Source organism: Sorex araneus, chromosome 5 (assembly GCF_027595985.1).
Source record: "Sorex araneus isolate mSorAra2 chromosome 5, mSorAra2.pri, whole genome shotgun sequence".
NCBI lineage: Eukaryota > Metazoa > Chordata > Mammalia > Eulipotyphla > Soricidae > Sorex > Sorex araneus.
In genome coordinates this window covers 140,125,060-140,137,347 of record NC_073306.1, presented here as the reverse complement: position 1 = coordinate 140,137,347, position 12,288 = coordinate 140,125,060, and positions in this window count along the sequence as shown.

The window sequence follows — 12,288 nt, the reverse complement described above, 5'->3', positions numbered from 1 at the left end:
TGTTTGTGAGTGGACAGGGGCCACAGGAGATCTCCCCCACATTTCCCTGCACCCTCTCCCAGGGGCCATGGAGAAGTGAGCCAGGGGTCGAGGAGAGTCCATTTCCCTGCTGGGATCCGCTTAGCCCCACCTGGGGATTTCAGGCTGGGGGGCCCTGCCCCAAGGACCCCGGCTCAGAGCTGCAGCCAGGGGGAGGTGAGGGCGTCTGGGGGGCGGGGAGGCCTGCTCAGCGGATCTGGGTTACACCCTCCTTTCCTCCAGTCTCCTGTGCAGATTAAATACGGCAACTGTCCCGGAGCTGACCCCAGGGGACCCTGAAAGTTTCCTTCCCCCTCACAGGCACTCTCTGTTCCCAGCGTCCGCCCAACCTCCTCCTCCTCCTCCGCCAAGCCCTGGCCCCAGTGAGGTGGGCACACCCTGCCCCGCACGGGGAGGGGGAAGGGGCCCCCCAGGTCCTGAGGTTCCTCCAACTGGGACCTGTGATGGCACGGCCAGGAGGACACCAGGACAGGGCACACAGCCCTCCAGGGCAGGAGGCTAAGGGGGGGTAGGCAAGTGACTTCTGGGCTTTTCCTGGGGTCCACCCAGTAAGGCAGCGGATGGGGAGGGTGAAGCATCACCCCACAAGCTCCTTCCTGTCCCCCGTGGGTCAGGTGGCAGGAGCAGAGCTGTCCCCTAGCTTTGAGGCTGCTCGAGGGCCAGAGGCCCCTGGGCTGGGCCGAGCTGGTGTGTGGGAGTGACCAAGGCCTGGGAGAGCTTTGAAGTGCTGGGTGGGGTGGCAGGAAGTGGGAGGGAGCCCACCCAGGCCCTGGGATCACCCCACCCGGCTGGGCCCCTGCTCCCTGCCCAACAGCCGCCCAGGTGACCCCAGGGCCTTCGGGGGGAGGGCAGGACTTTGGTCGCCAACCACCCCTCACTCCCCAGGCTTTCTCCAGAGTGCTGGGCAGGACCAGGGCCTGTCCCGGGCCGGATTAAAAATAGCAGTGTTTTCGTGGCGTGGAAAGCCCCTGGGGTGGGGGAAGAAGAGCAGGGCAGGGGCCAAGTGAGCCCAGCAGGAAGTGTCGCCCCCACCCCGCCCCACGCGGCCACTTTGACAGGCACAGTCCCCGGAAAGTCCCAGGCCACGGTCTCTTCGGACCTGGAGGGACATGAGCCCCCCAGGCCCATCAGGCTGCCCCGGCCCGGGCTGGGCCCCCAGGAGGATGTCTGCAGCTGAACAGGCCGCCATCCTGTTCTGCCTGAGGGGCTAGACCAAAGCCAGCAGGAATCACACTCGGAGGGGAAGAGACAGACCAGGAGCCGGGCCCTGGCCTTGCATACAGCCAACCTGGGTCCAACCCTGCATCCGGTCCCCTCAGCACCTCTGGCTCTGGCCCAACACAGGGTTGGAGGGTAGGGTGCGTGCCCAGCATGCAGCCCACCGGGGTCTGTTCCTGGCACTCCATGTGGCCCCCCAAGCCCCGCCAGCAGTGGTCCCCTGGGTGCAGGGCCAGGAGTGATCCCTGAGCACCACCAGATGTGAACAAAAAGACCCAACAACAAACAGAAGTAGACCAGTGTGGCAGGACTTGGGGGCAGGGCAGGGCAGGGGCCGTGCAGTGGGAGGGCAGGAACATGGCGGGGCTGGGCGGGGTGGGGGGAAGGAAAAATAATCCACCTCAGAAGTCCCTGCAAGATTCTGAGAAAGTTCCTGAACTCCTGGACGTGGGACCGGGCAGTGACTGGGCCCGGAGCTGCGGGAGGCCTGGAGTCCAGCTCCCGACGGCGAGCAGAGCTCGGGGGTGGAAAAAGACCCTGGACGGTGGGGAAGGCAGCCCTGAGCATGCTGGGAGCAGAGCGGGACTTAGGATGGCGGCCAGCTGCCCACTAGGCATGGCACCAGGGCAGCACTGAGGCGGGGGCTCTGGAAGGATTTCAAGGGCGGGCTAGGAGACCCCCAGGCAGCTGGGACAGTTGATGCCTGATGTCTCCAGGAGGGACAAGGTGACAGGGCCTGGCCAGCCTCACCACGGTGCTCCCTGTCATGACCCGTCACCACCCAGACCCATCCACACAAGCTCGGCCTGTCACTGGTGCAGGTGTCTGCCGAGAACTGACATTGGCAAGAAGGTGCCTGGTCCCACGGGGGACAGAGGGTCAGTCAGGGGAGCAGTGGGGGACAGAGGGTCAGTCAGGGGAGCAGTGGGGGACAGAGGGTCAGTCAGGGGAACAGTGGGGGACAGAGGGTCAGTCGGTCAGCAGTCACACAGGTGAAAACAACAGGGGAGAAGGAGAGGGTCCCAGGCCACACCAGTGAGTGGCAGGTGACACAGGTGAGAGTGGGAGTCCTGTCCTAGGGGCTCACAGGGGGGAGCAGGCGGGCCCCTGCTCGTGAGCACCCACAGGGAGGAAGTGAAACCTGCTCCCCGCGAGGCGCCCAGAGGCGGGCGGCAGGTGCTGGGTGCCTGTGCTGGGGAGAGCCTGGCCAGGTGTGCGAGGCTGCGCCTGCACTGGAGAGGGGCAGGTGGGAGTGAGGGCCAGGCCCGAGGAAAGGCTATCACGCAGCGATGGGCACCCTCAAACCTGTCCTGCGGGCTGCTCTCAACCCGGCACGGGGGCTGCACAGGACGAGCTGGCAGCACGACCCTGAGACGCAGACACCGACGGTGCCGGGTTTGAGATCCTGGGGTCCCACGTGCCCTGTGCCACAGCCCAGCCAGCCTTGCCACAGCAAGGACTGTGAGCCTCAGGCAGGAGCACTGTGCCTGGGAGAGCTCCGTGTGTACCACAGAGGAGGGGGTGGACCAAACGTGCAGAGGGGCCGGGCAGTAGCCCAGCTGATCCAGGGTCCATCCCCAGCACCCCATGTGGTCCCCTGAGCACTGCGAGGGGTGATACCCGAGCACTGCAGGTTGTGCACCCCCCACCAAAATATTAAAGAGAAGAACCCTGAGGGTGCAGTGGGGCAGGACAGGTGGAGGGGCAGGGCAGTCTGGGCAGCTGCCTGGAGGAGGTGGCCTTGGGGGTACTCCGGGACCGGTGGTGGGCCTGTTGCTTGTTCACAGCGCCTGTGGCACTTGAGCTGGTGTTAGTGGAGGCGAGCGCCAGCTGCATTCTGCTTACTTCGAGAGGCCACTCCCATGGTGCTGGGGGCCCGGGCTCGGGCTCGGACCCGGAGAGCCCGCCAGGGCCCAGGCTGCTTTTCCTGAGGAGCTAACTCCCTCGGGGGAAGTTCTGAGGTGCAGAGAGGCTGCTGGGGTGGGGGCTGGGGCCGGCTGCAGCCAGAGCCAGGGTGGGGACGGGGGTCGGTTGCCCGCGGCCTCCAGCGTCTTCCTGCTCCGGGGCCGAAGGGAAGGGCGGGTCCCCCAGGTCCCTCTAGGTCTCGGGACCCCGTGGCCAGCTCCCCACACCGTCCACCTCTGTCCTGGGCGGGGGTGGAGCAGTCAGGAGAGCGCCAGGCTTCCCGGGGCCGGCGAGGGCAGGAGCTGCCCCCTCAGGCCGGCCCCCCGGGCTCTGCTCGGGAGTCCTGAAGCCCCGGCCCCACTGACCTTTTCCCCTCGGCCTTGGCTGGGGCTGGAACCTCCGGTCTGAGCCCCGTGTCTGCCAAGAGGATGTCCTGTCCTCCCGGCCTCCATCCCTCGGGGCTGGGAGCTGGGCCCGCACCCCTCCCAGAGGGCGAGGACTGGGCTCTCCTGAGCGGCCTCCGAGAGGCCCTTGCCCGGGTCACTGTCCCAGGAGCTGCCCATGGGAGGGTCTGGGAGGACGCACACGGGCCCCCTGCTCACACGCCCCTGCCAGGCCCCGCCAAGACCCTGAGCTCAGCCCGCATCTGTGGGTGGACCCCAGGTCCTCCCTGCACCCCACACACCCTCTGCCCCGAGGCGTGTGTGTGTGTATGTGTGTGTGCCTGTGTCTCTGCGTGACTGTATCTGTATGTGTCTCTGTCTGGATTTGTGTCTGTGTGTGTGTCTTTGTGTATTGGTTTATGTATCTGTGTGTATCTGTCTCCATGTGTGTGTATGTGGATCCATGTTTGTGTCTGTGTGTGTGTCTGTGTGTTTAGTGTGTCCATGTCTGTATGTATGTGTCTGTGTGTATCTCTGTGTATATATGTGTATCTCTGTATCTGTGTGTATCCGTGTGTCAGTGTGTATCCATGTGTATCTGTGCCCATGTGTGTCTGTGTGTGTCCGTGTGTATCTGTACCCATGTGTGTCTGTGTCTGTCTGTCTGTATCTGTGCCATTGTGTATGTGTGTATCCATGTGTATCTGTGCCCATGTGTGTCTGTGTGTCTGTATTTGTGCCCATGTGTTTCTGTGTGTCCATGTGTATCTGTGCCCATATGTGTCTGTGTCCGTGTGTATCTGTACCCATGTGTGTCTGTGGCTGTCTGTATCTGTGCCATTGTGTATGTGTGTATGCATGTGTATCTGTGCCCATGTGTGTATGTGTGTGTCTGTGTGTATCCGTGCTCATGTATATCTGTGTGTGTCTGTGTGTCTCCGTGTATATCTGTGCCCTTGTGTGTCTGTGTGTATCTGTGCCCATGTGTGTATGTGTGTGTCTGTGTGTATCTGTGCCCTAGAGTGTCTGTGTGTCTGTGTTTATCTGTGCCCATGTGTGTATGTGTGTATCCATGTATATCCCTGCTCATGTATATCTGTGTGTGTCTGTGTGTCTCCGTGTATATCTGTGCCCTTGTGTGTCTGTGTGTATCTGTGCCCATGTGTGTCTGTATGTGTCTGTGTGTCCACAGTTCCCTGCACTTGAGTGTACATACATGCACATATGTGTGTGTCAGACCCTGGTCTGCACCTGGATCTCAGTGTCTCTGCTGACCTGTGGGTCCCTGTTGCTGATGCCCTGGGTTCTAGAATAATCTGCTCCAAAGCCCAGCTCCTGGGAAGGCAGTGCTGTGCTGGCCCCTCCTCCAGGACTGTCCACCTTTAGCACAGGCAGCTCAGCTGAGTTAAAAATAACCCTGGGGCCCTCTGGAAGCGGAAGGGGTAGGGCAGCAGGCAGCAGACGAGGGAGGGGCAGCACCCCGGCCAGCAGGCCAGGGGCGGCCCCTGGGTCTGGGTCAGCCAGCACCCCGAGGCCCAAGGCCTCACATCTGCCCAGCCCCTCTGCGAGGCTGCAGGCCCCCCCCCCCCCGGCTGTGCTGGCTCCTTGGAGGAAGGCTGGGGGTGCGGGGTGAGAGCCTGCTCTCCCGCTGGAAGGTTCCAGCACCCGGGCAGGATGCGGTTAGGCCCAGCGGGGTCACAGAACCTTCTCCCTCAGGTGCTGAGGAGGGCTAATGTTGCCTCACGGCCACACAGGAGGGGTGCAGGCCGCGAGCCCAGCTCTCCCTCAGCACCAGAGCCTGGGTCAGAGGCCCCCTGGGCCCGGCAGACGTGAAGCTGGCCCTCCCTCCCGGTGCAGGCTGTGTGGGGTGTCTGCAGGGCACCGGGAGGGACACCCTCGCCTGGGCTCAGGCCACTGGGTGCCATGGAAACGTGGCATTCCCGCTGCATGTCCAGGCCGCAGACCAGGCTCAGGTCCTGGGACTGGCCCCCCCTGAGTTCAGGGCTACACCCAGGGGTCCCGCCTGCCGGCCTGTCCATCCATGGTGGGCTGGTCTTGAGCTGACCACCATGTTCTAGCCCAGGGGTGTGCAGAGAGCCCTTCCCCAGGGCGAGGCCTGCCGGAGGGTGCAGAGACCCGCAACCCCCTTCCTTCCTCCCTCCCTCCCACCCTCCCTCCCTCCCTCCCTCCATTCCTCCCTTCCTCCCTCCCTTCCTCCCTCCCTCCCTCTCTCCCTCCCTCCCTTCCTCCCTCCCTTCCTTCCTCCCTCCCTTCATTCCTTCCTTCCTTCCTTCCTCCCTCCCTTCCTCCCTTCCTTCCTTCCTTCCTCCCTTCCTTCCTCCCTTCCTCCCTCCCTCCCTCCCTCCCTTCCCTTCCTTCCCTCCTTCCTTCCTTCCCTTCCTTCCCTCCTTCCTTCCTTCCTTCCTTCCTTCCTTCCTTCCTTCCTTCCTTCCTTCCTTCCTCCCTCCCTTCCTCCCTTCCTTCCTCCCTCCCTCCCTTCCTTCCTTCCTCCCTCCCTTCCTTCCCTCCCTCCCTCCCTCCATTTCTTCCTCCCTCCCTTCCTTCCTTCCTCCCTTCCTTCCTCCCTTCCTTCCTCCCTCCCTCCTTCCTTCCTTCCTCCTTCCTTCCTTCCTTCCCTCCCTCCCTCCCTCCCTCCCTCCCTCCCTCCCTCCCTCCCTCCTTCCTTCCTTCCTTCCTTCCTTCCTTCCTTCCTTCCTTCCTTCCTTCCTTCCTTCCTTCCTCCCTCCTTCCCTCCCTCTCTCCCTCCCTCCCTCTTCCCTCCCTCCCTTCCTCAGGAACCCCTGGTCTGACAAGCACTCAGCAGTGGGCTCCCACCCAACGCAGGACCTCGTGCCGCCCTCGCCATCTGCGCCCGGCCGGCAGAGACCCCGGTGTGGCCTGGAGAGAGGACAGCACGCTGGGCTGGGCAGGGTGTGGAAGCCCAGGCCTTCCCTGGCCCCTCCAGGACAGGCCTCAGCCTCCAGCTCACCCACCACCTGCTCGCGCGTCTCTCCGTCGGGAAGAAGGCCAGAGAGACGGGGGTCAGACTCACCCCACCCAGCCCGGGAGGCCTCCAGACCTTTTCCTCACCTCTTCCGAGCACCCCGGAGCATCTGTCTCCACCTCCATCACCCTGGGTGCAGGTGTGCCTCGGGCCCAAAGGCTGAGCTGGCCCGAGTCACCTTGGCCAGGCTCATGCACGGCTGTCACCACGGGCTTGGCTAGGGCCGCACAGGGCCTGCGGGCATGGGGGACTCACACTCTCGCACCGACACAGGAGGCTATCCCCCACCGCACATACCAGGACAACTCACAGGCAACCTGGGGCAAGTGTCTCAGAGGACAGGCCCACGGGACAGATCCACGGGACAGACCCATGGGAGAGACCCAGGGGACAGGCCCACGGGACAGACCCACGGGACAGGCCCAGGGGACAGACCCATGGGAGAGACCCAGGGGACAGGCCCACGGGACAGACCCACGGGACAGGCCCAGAGGACAGACCCAGGGGACAGACCCACGGGACAGGCCCACGGGACAGGCCCACGGGACAGACCCACAGGACAGGCCCAGGGGACAGGCCCAGGGGAGAGACCCAGGGGACAGGCCCACGGGAGAGACCCATGGGACAGGCCCACGGGACAGACCCACGAGACAGGCCCAGGAGAGAGACCCACGGGAGAGACCCACGGGACAGGCCCAGGGGACAGGCCAGGGGGCAGGCCCAGGGGACAGACCCATGGGACAGACCCACGGGAGAGACCTACAGGAGAGACCCACAGGACACGCCCAGGAGACAGGCCCACGGGACAGGCCCACGGGACAGACCCACGAGACAGGCCCAGGAGAGAGACCCACGGGAGAGACCCACGGGACAGGCCCAGGGGACAGGCCAGGGGACAGGCCCAGGGGACAGACCCACGGGACAGACCCACGGGAGAGACCTACAGGAGAGACCCAGAGGCGCGGGTGAGTGGACATCAGCACACGTGGGCCGGCTGGGCAGAGGCTGGCACAGAGGGTGGGTGGCAGGGTGGGGAGTGAAACAGCGCCCTGCAGGCAGCAGAAGCGGCTCTCCGCAGTGCCCACACCCAGCTCCAGGTGCTTCCCTCTCAGGTGTGTGTGTCCGTGCTCAGGTGTATATCCATGTTCAGCTGTGTGTGTCCGTGCTCAGGTGTGTGTCCATGCCCAGGTGTGTGTCCATTCTCAGGTGTATATCCATGTTCAGCTGTGTGTGTCCATGTTCAGGTGTGTGTGTCCGCGGCCAGGTGTGTGTCTGTATCCAGGTATGTGTCCATGTTCACGTGTGTGTGTCTATGCTCAGATGTGTGTGTCCATGCTCAGGTGTGTGTCTGTATCCAGGTATGTGTTTGTGCTCAGGTGTGTGTCTGTGCTCAGGTGCAGCTGTTTGTGTTCAGGTCTCCTCTCTGTGCCCAGATGTATGTGTCATGTTCAGGTTCACGTGTAACTTTCTGTGCACAGGTGTGTGTATACGTGCTTAGGTGTGTGTGTCCATGCTCAGATGTGTGTGTCCATGCTCAGGTGTGTGCGTTCATGCTCAGCTACGTGTGTCTGTGCTCTGGTACATGTGTCCGTGCTCAGGTGCATATCTGTGCTCAGGTGCAGCTGTTTGTGCTCAGGCTGCCTCTCTGTGCCCAGATGTATGTGTCATGTTCAGGTATAACTTTCTGTGCTCAGGTGTGTGTGTCTGTGCTCAGGTGTGCATACTCAGGCATGTGTACCTGTGCTCAGGTGCCTGTGTCTGTGATACTTGGTACCTCCCACAGTGTTCAGGGGCAATCGGTGAGTGTGAACTTTTCAACTAAAGGGTTCTGCACCCAACCGGCCCTGCGAGTAACCTTAGGAGTGACCCTGAGCAAGTCCACACATAAGCACCACAAATCAAGTGTACTGTGGCCCCGAGTGTGTGTGTGTGTGTGTGTGAGAGAGAGAGAGAGACAGAGACAGAGACAGAGGCAGAGAGAGACCCCTGGTGCTTATAGTAAGTAAAGTGGTGCGGGAAGGGCACGAGATGATGCAGGGGGACCCAGGGGGCTGGGGGTGCACTAGCAGGGGGGGCAGGCGTGCCACAGGCTGGCAGTGGCTGCACTCCCCAGGGTGCGCTGGTGGCCCGTGGGTCCTACCTGTGTGAGACGTGAGAGCAGGCTCCTGAAAGGGGGCCTATGGTGGGCACAGGACTGCCAGGGGCCCCAGCCGTGGCTCTGGTGGTCTCTAAGCAGCACCGGCAGAAGAGGGCCCCTGGTAGAGGTGACGTGCAGAGGGATCGGAGAGGTAGCCCAGGAGGAAGGTGCTGGCCTTGCAGGTAGTGGGGGCCGCGGGTCCCCTGAGCGCAGCCAGGTGTGCACCCCAAAAAGAGAGAAACCTGGGGCCGGAGCGATAGCACAGCGGGTAGGGCGTTTGCCTTGCACGCGGCCGACCCGGGTTCGATCCCCGGCATCCCATATGGTCCCCCAAGCACCGCCAGGAGTAGTTCCTGAGTGCAAATCCAGGAGTAACCCCTGAGCATCGCTGGGTGTGACCCAAAAAGCAAAAAAAAAAAAAAAAAAAAAAAAAAAAAAAAAAAAAAAGAGAGAAACCTGTGGAGACCCTGGCAGGGAGCATCTGGGGGACATGACATCAAGTATTCCCTCCTGTGGGGACCTGACAGTGCTCCCATGGGCACCTGACGGGAGCACTCCTCTGTGGAGACCTGACCGGGAGCACCTCCCTCTGGGGGGCCTCGTCTGGAGTACTCTCCTCGATGGAGCGTAAAAGGAAGCCACCCATCTGTGGGAAAAACAGGAGCACCTATCTCTGTGGGCCTCTGACACGGAGCACTCCTGTGGGACTCGACATGGAGCACCTCCCTCAGTGCTGGTAGGGAGCACACCCTTGGTAGTGACTAGAGAGGGGGCATTCCTCATCTGGGGACCTGATGGAGCACCTCCCTCTCTGTTGGCGCATGACAGGGACCATCACCCCTGTTGGTGCATGACCAGGAGCACCTCCCCCTGTTGCCACATGATGGGGAGCACCTTCCTGTGTTGGCGCATGACCAGGAGCACTTCTGCTGGCGCATGACCGGGAGCACCTCCCTCTGTTGGTGCATGATGGGGAGCACTTCTCTCTGTTGGCGCATGACGGGGAGCACCTTCCTCTGTTGGTGCATGACAGGGAGCATCAGCACCTCTTTCTCTGTTGGTACATGATGGGGAGCACCTCCCCCTGTTGGTGCATGATGGGGAGGACCTCCCTCTGTTGGTGCATAATCGGGAGCACCTTCCTCTCTGTTGGCATGACTGGGAGCACATCCTTCTGTTGGCGCATGACAGGGAGCACCTCCCCCTGTTGGCGCATGATGGGGAGGACCTCCCTCTGTTGGCGCATGACTTGGAGCACCTTCCTCTCTGTTGGCATGACTGGGAGAACCTCCCTCTGTTGGTGCATGACGAGGAGCACCTTCTGCTGTTGGCACATAACAGGGAGCACCTTCCTCTGTTGGTGCATGATGGGGAGCACCTTCCTCTGTTGGTGCATGAAGGGGAGCACCTTCCTCTGTTGGTGCATGACAGGGAGCACCAGCACTTTCCTCTCTGTTGGCACATGATGGGGAGCACTTCCCTCTGTTGACGCATGAAGGGGAGCATCTCCCTCTGTTGGCGCATGACGAGGAGCATCTCCCTCTGTTGGTACATGATGGGGAGCACCTCCCTCTCTGTTGGTGCATGATGGGAAGCACCTCCCTCTCTGTTGATGCATGATGGGGAGCATCTCCCTCTCTGTTGGCGCATAACGGGGAGCATCTTCCTCTGTGGGGATCTTGCAGGGAGCATCTGGGAACGTGACAGCATCTCTGTGGGCCGAGACGGAGTCCCTCCCTCTGTGGGGACCTGGAAGAGAGAAATTTCCTCTGTGGGGGCTGAGAGGGAGCACTTGAGGATCTGACAGGGAAAAATCTCTCTGGGGGAACTGACAAGGAGCACCCCGTCTGTGGGGACGTGGCCGGGAGCGGTGTCCCTCTCCCCGGCTCTATCTGTGCCATCGCTGCAATGTGAGCCTGGGCCTGGAAGCAGCTGTGGTCCTTCTCGGGCCGGAGGCCTAGGCCCCCGCTGCCTGCCGCAGGCCGAGATGGAATTACAGCCTGGCCGGCACCTGGGGCGCGGTGGGGATGCTCGGAGCTGCTCCGGGGCGCTGGTAGTGGGCAGGAGCAGAGATGGAAGGGGAGAGCGTGGGCAGAGGAAGGCACTGCCAGGCGAGCGCAAGGCTCCCTGGAGGGGGGTGGGGTTCATCAGTCCTGGCTCTTTCCAGACCCCTGAGGACAGGCCTAGGTCCAGTGCCTGGCCACGGCACAGTGGGCCCTGTTCTGTCCTCCTCCCCCGCACCCCCGCCTTCTGCCCCTGCCCTCTGGCCAGGGCTCAGCCCTGCACACACGGGCAAGTCCCGCGTGCCCGGCAGGGAGCTCTGGACCGCAGAGGGCCAGCCTAGGGGGTGGGAGCAGGGGCTCAGGAAGGAAGGGGATGGCCGGAGGGTGAGGGTGCAGCAGGGTCGGGAGGGGAGGGGATGGCCGCTGGCACTGGTCCTTCAGGAGGACAGTTGGGGGGCTTGGAATGAGCCGGGCGACAGTTGGTGGTGGCAGCTGGCGCGGCAGTTGGGACTTGGCAGGGGCACAGGCCTGGGGAGAGCAGGGTGGGGCTGCAGGGCTTGGCAGGTAGCCCCTGGCCCCGGTGGCCCTGGACGGTGGTCGCAGGAGGCCTGGCGGGCAGCAAAGGGCCAGCTGGCAGTGAGCAGGGCGGGGCTCCCGGCCGGCAGAAACCAGGGGAGATGGCGGCCGCACCGCGGGGCCAGGCTGGGCACCCCGGGCCCTCTACCGCCTGCCCCGCCTGGCTTCCCGAGAGCTGCCAGCCGAGGCCTGGAGAGGACAAGCGGAGGTTGCGGGCAGTTCGCAGGGAGGGGCTGCAGGGCAGTTGCCATGGCGACGGCAGAGCATAAACAGGCAGGTCCCCTGCCTGCGGAGACCGCGGTGAAGAGAACCACAGGGATGCAGGGCTGGGCGGGCAGGGACAGGGACAGGGACTGGCTCTAGGGGCTACCCCAGGGAGTGCACACAGTGGCCGGGCCCCTCCCTTCCAGGCGGGGTGGAGGAGGGCACTGGGAGGTAGGCAGTGGACAGAGGTGGGCAGTGGGCAGGGGTTGGCAGAGGAGGGTAGTAGAAGGTGGACAAAGGTGGGCAGTGGGCAGAGGTGGGCAGTGGGTGGACGAGGTCCTGTCACTGGGGTAGTCGGGCATGCTTCCCGAGGCAGCTGACAGCCAACGCCACAGGGTCCCACACTGACGGGGAGAGCACTGTCCATACTGACCCAGCCCAGCACCCTGCGTTTCCCTGGACACTGGGTGCCCAGGACAAAGAGCACCTCTGAGACACGGTCTCCGCTCCGGGGGCAGTAAGGGTCCGCAGAGGACGGGGGCCTGCTGGGGGTCAGCCCCAGCCTCAGACCGCGGCCGCCCCCGCTGGGTTTCGCAGCAGAAAGGAAAAGCGACTCGGGGCCCCGGGGCGGCGGGCGGCGCGTGGGGGGCGCCCGTCCAGGCCGGCCGGCGCAGGTGTGGGGGCCGGTCCCTGTCCCAGGAGCCGGGATGCGCGAGTCGAGGGGAGGGGGCGGCCCGGAGCGCTCGCCCCTCCCCGCACCCCGCCGCGGGCGGGCAGGTGCGGGGCCGCGGGAGGGGTCGCGGGGAAGGGCGAGGGGCC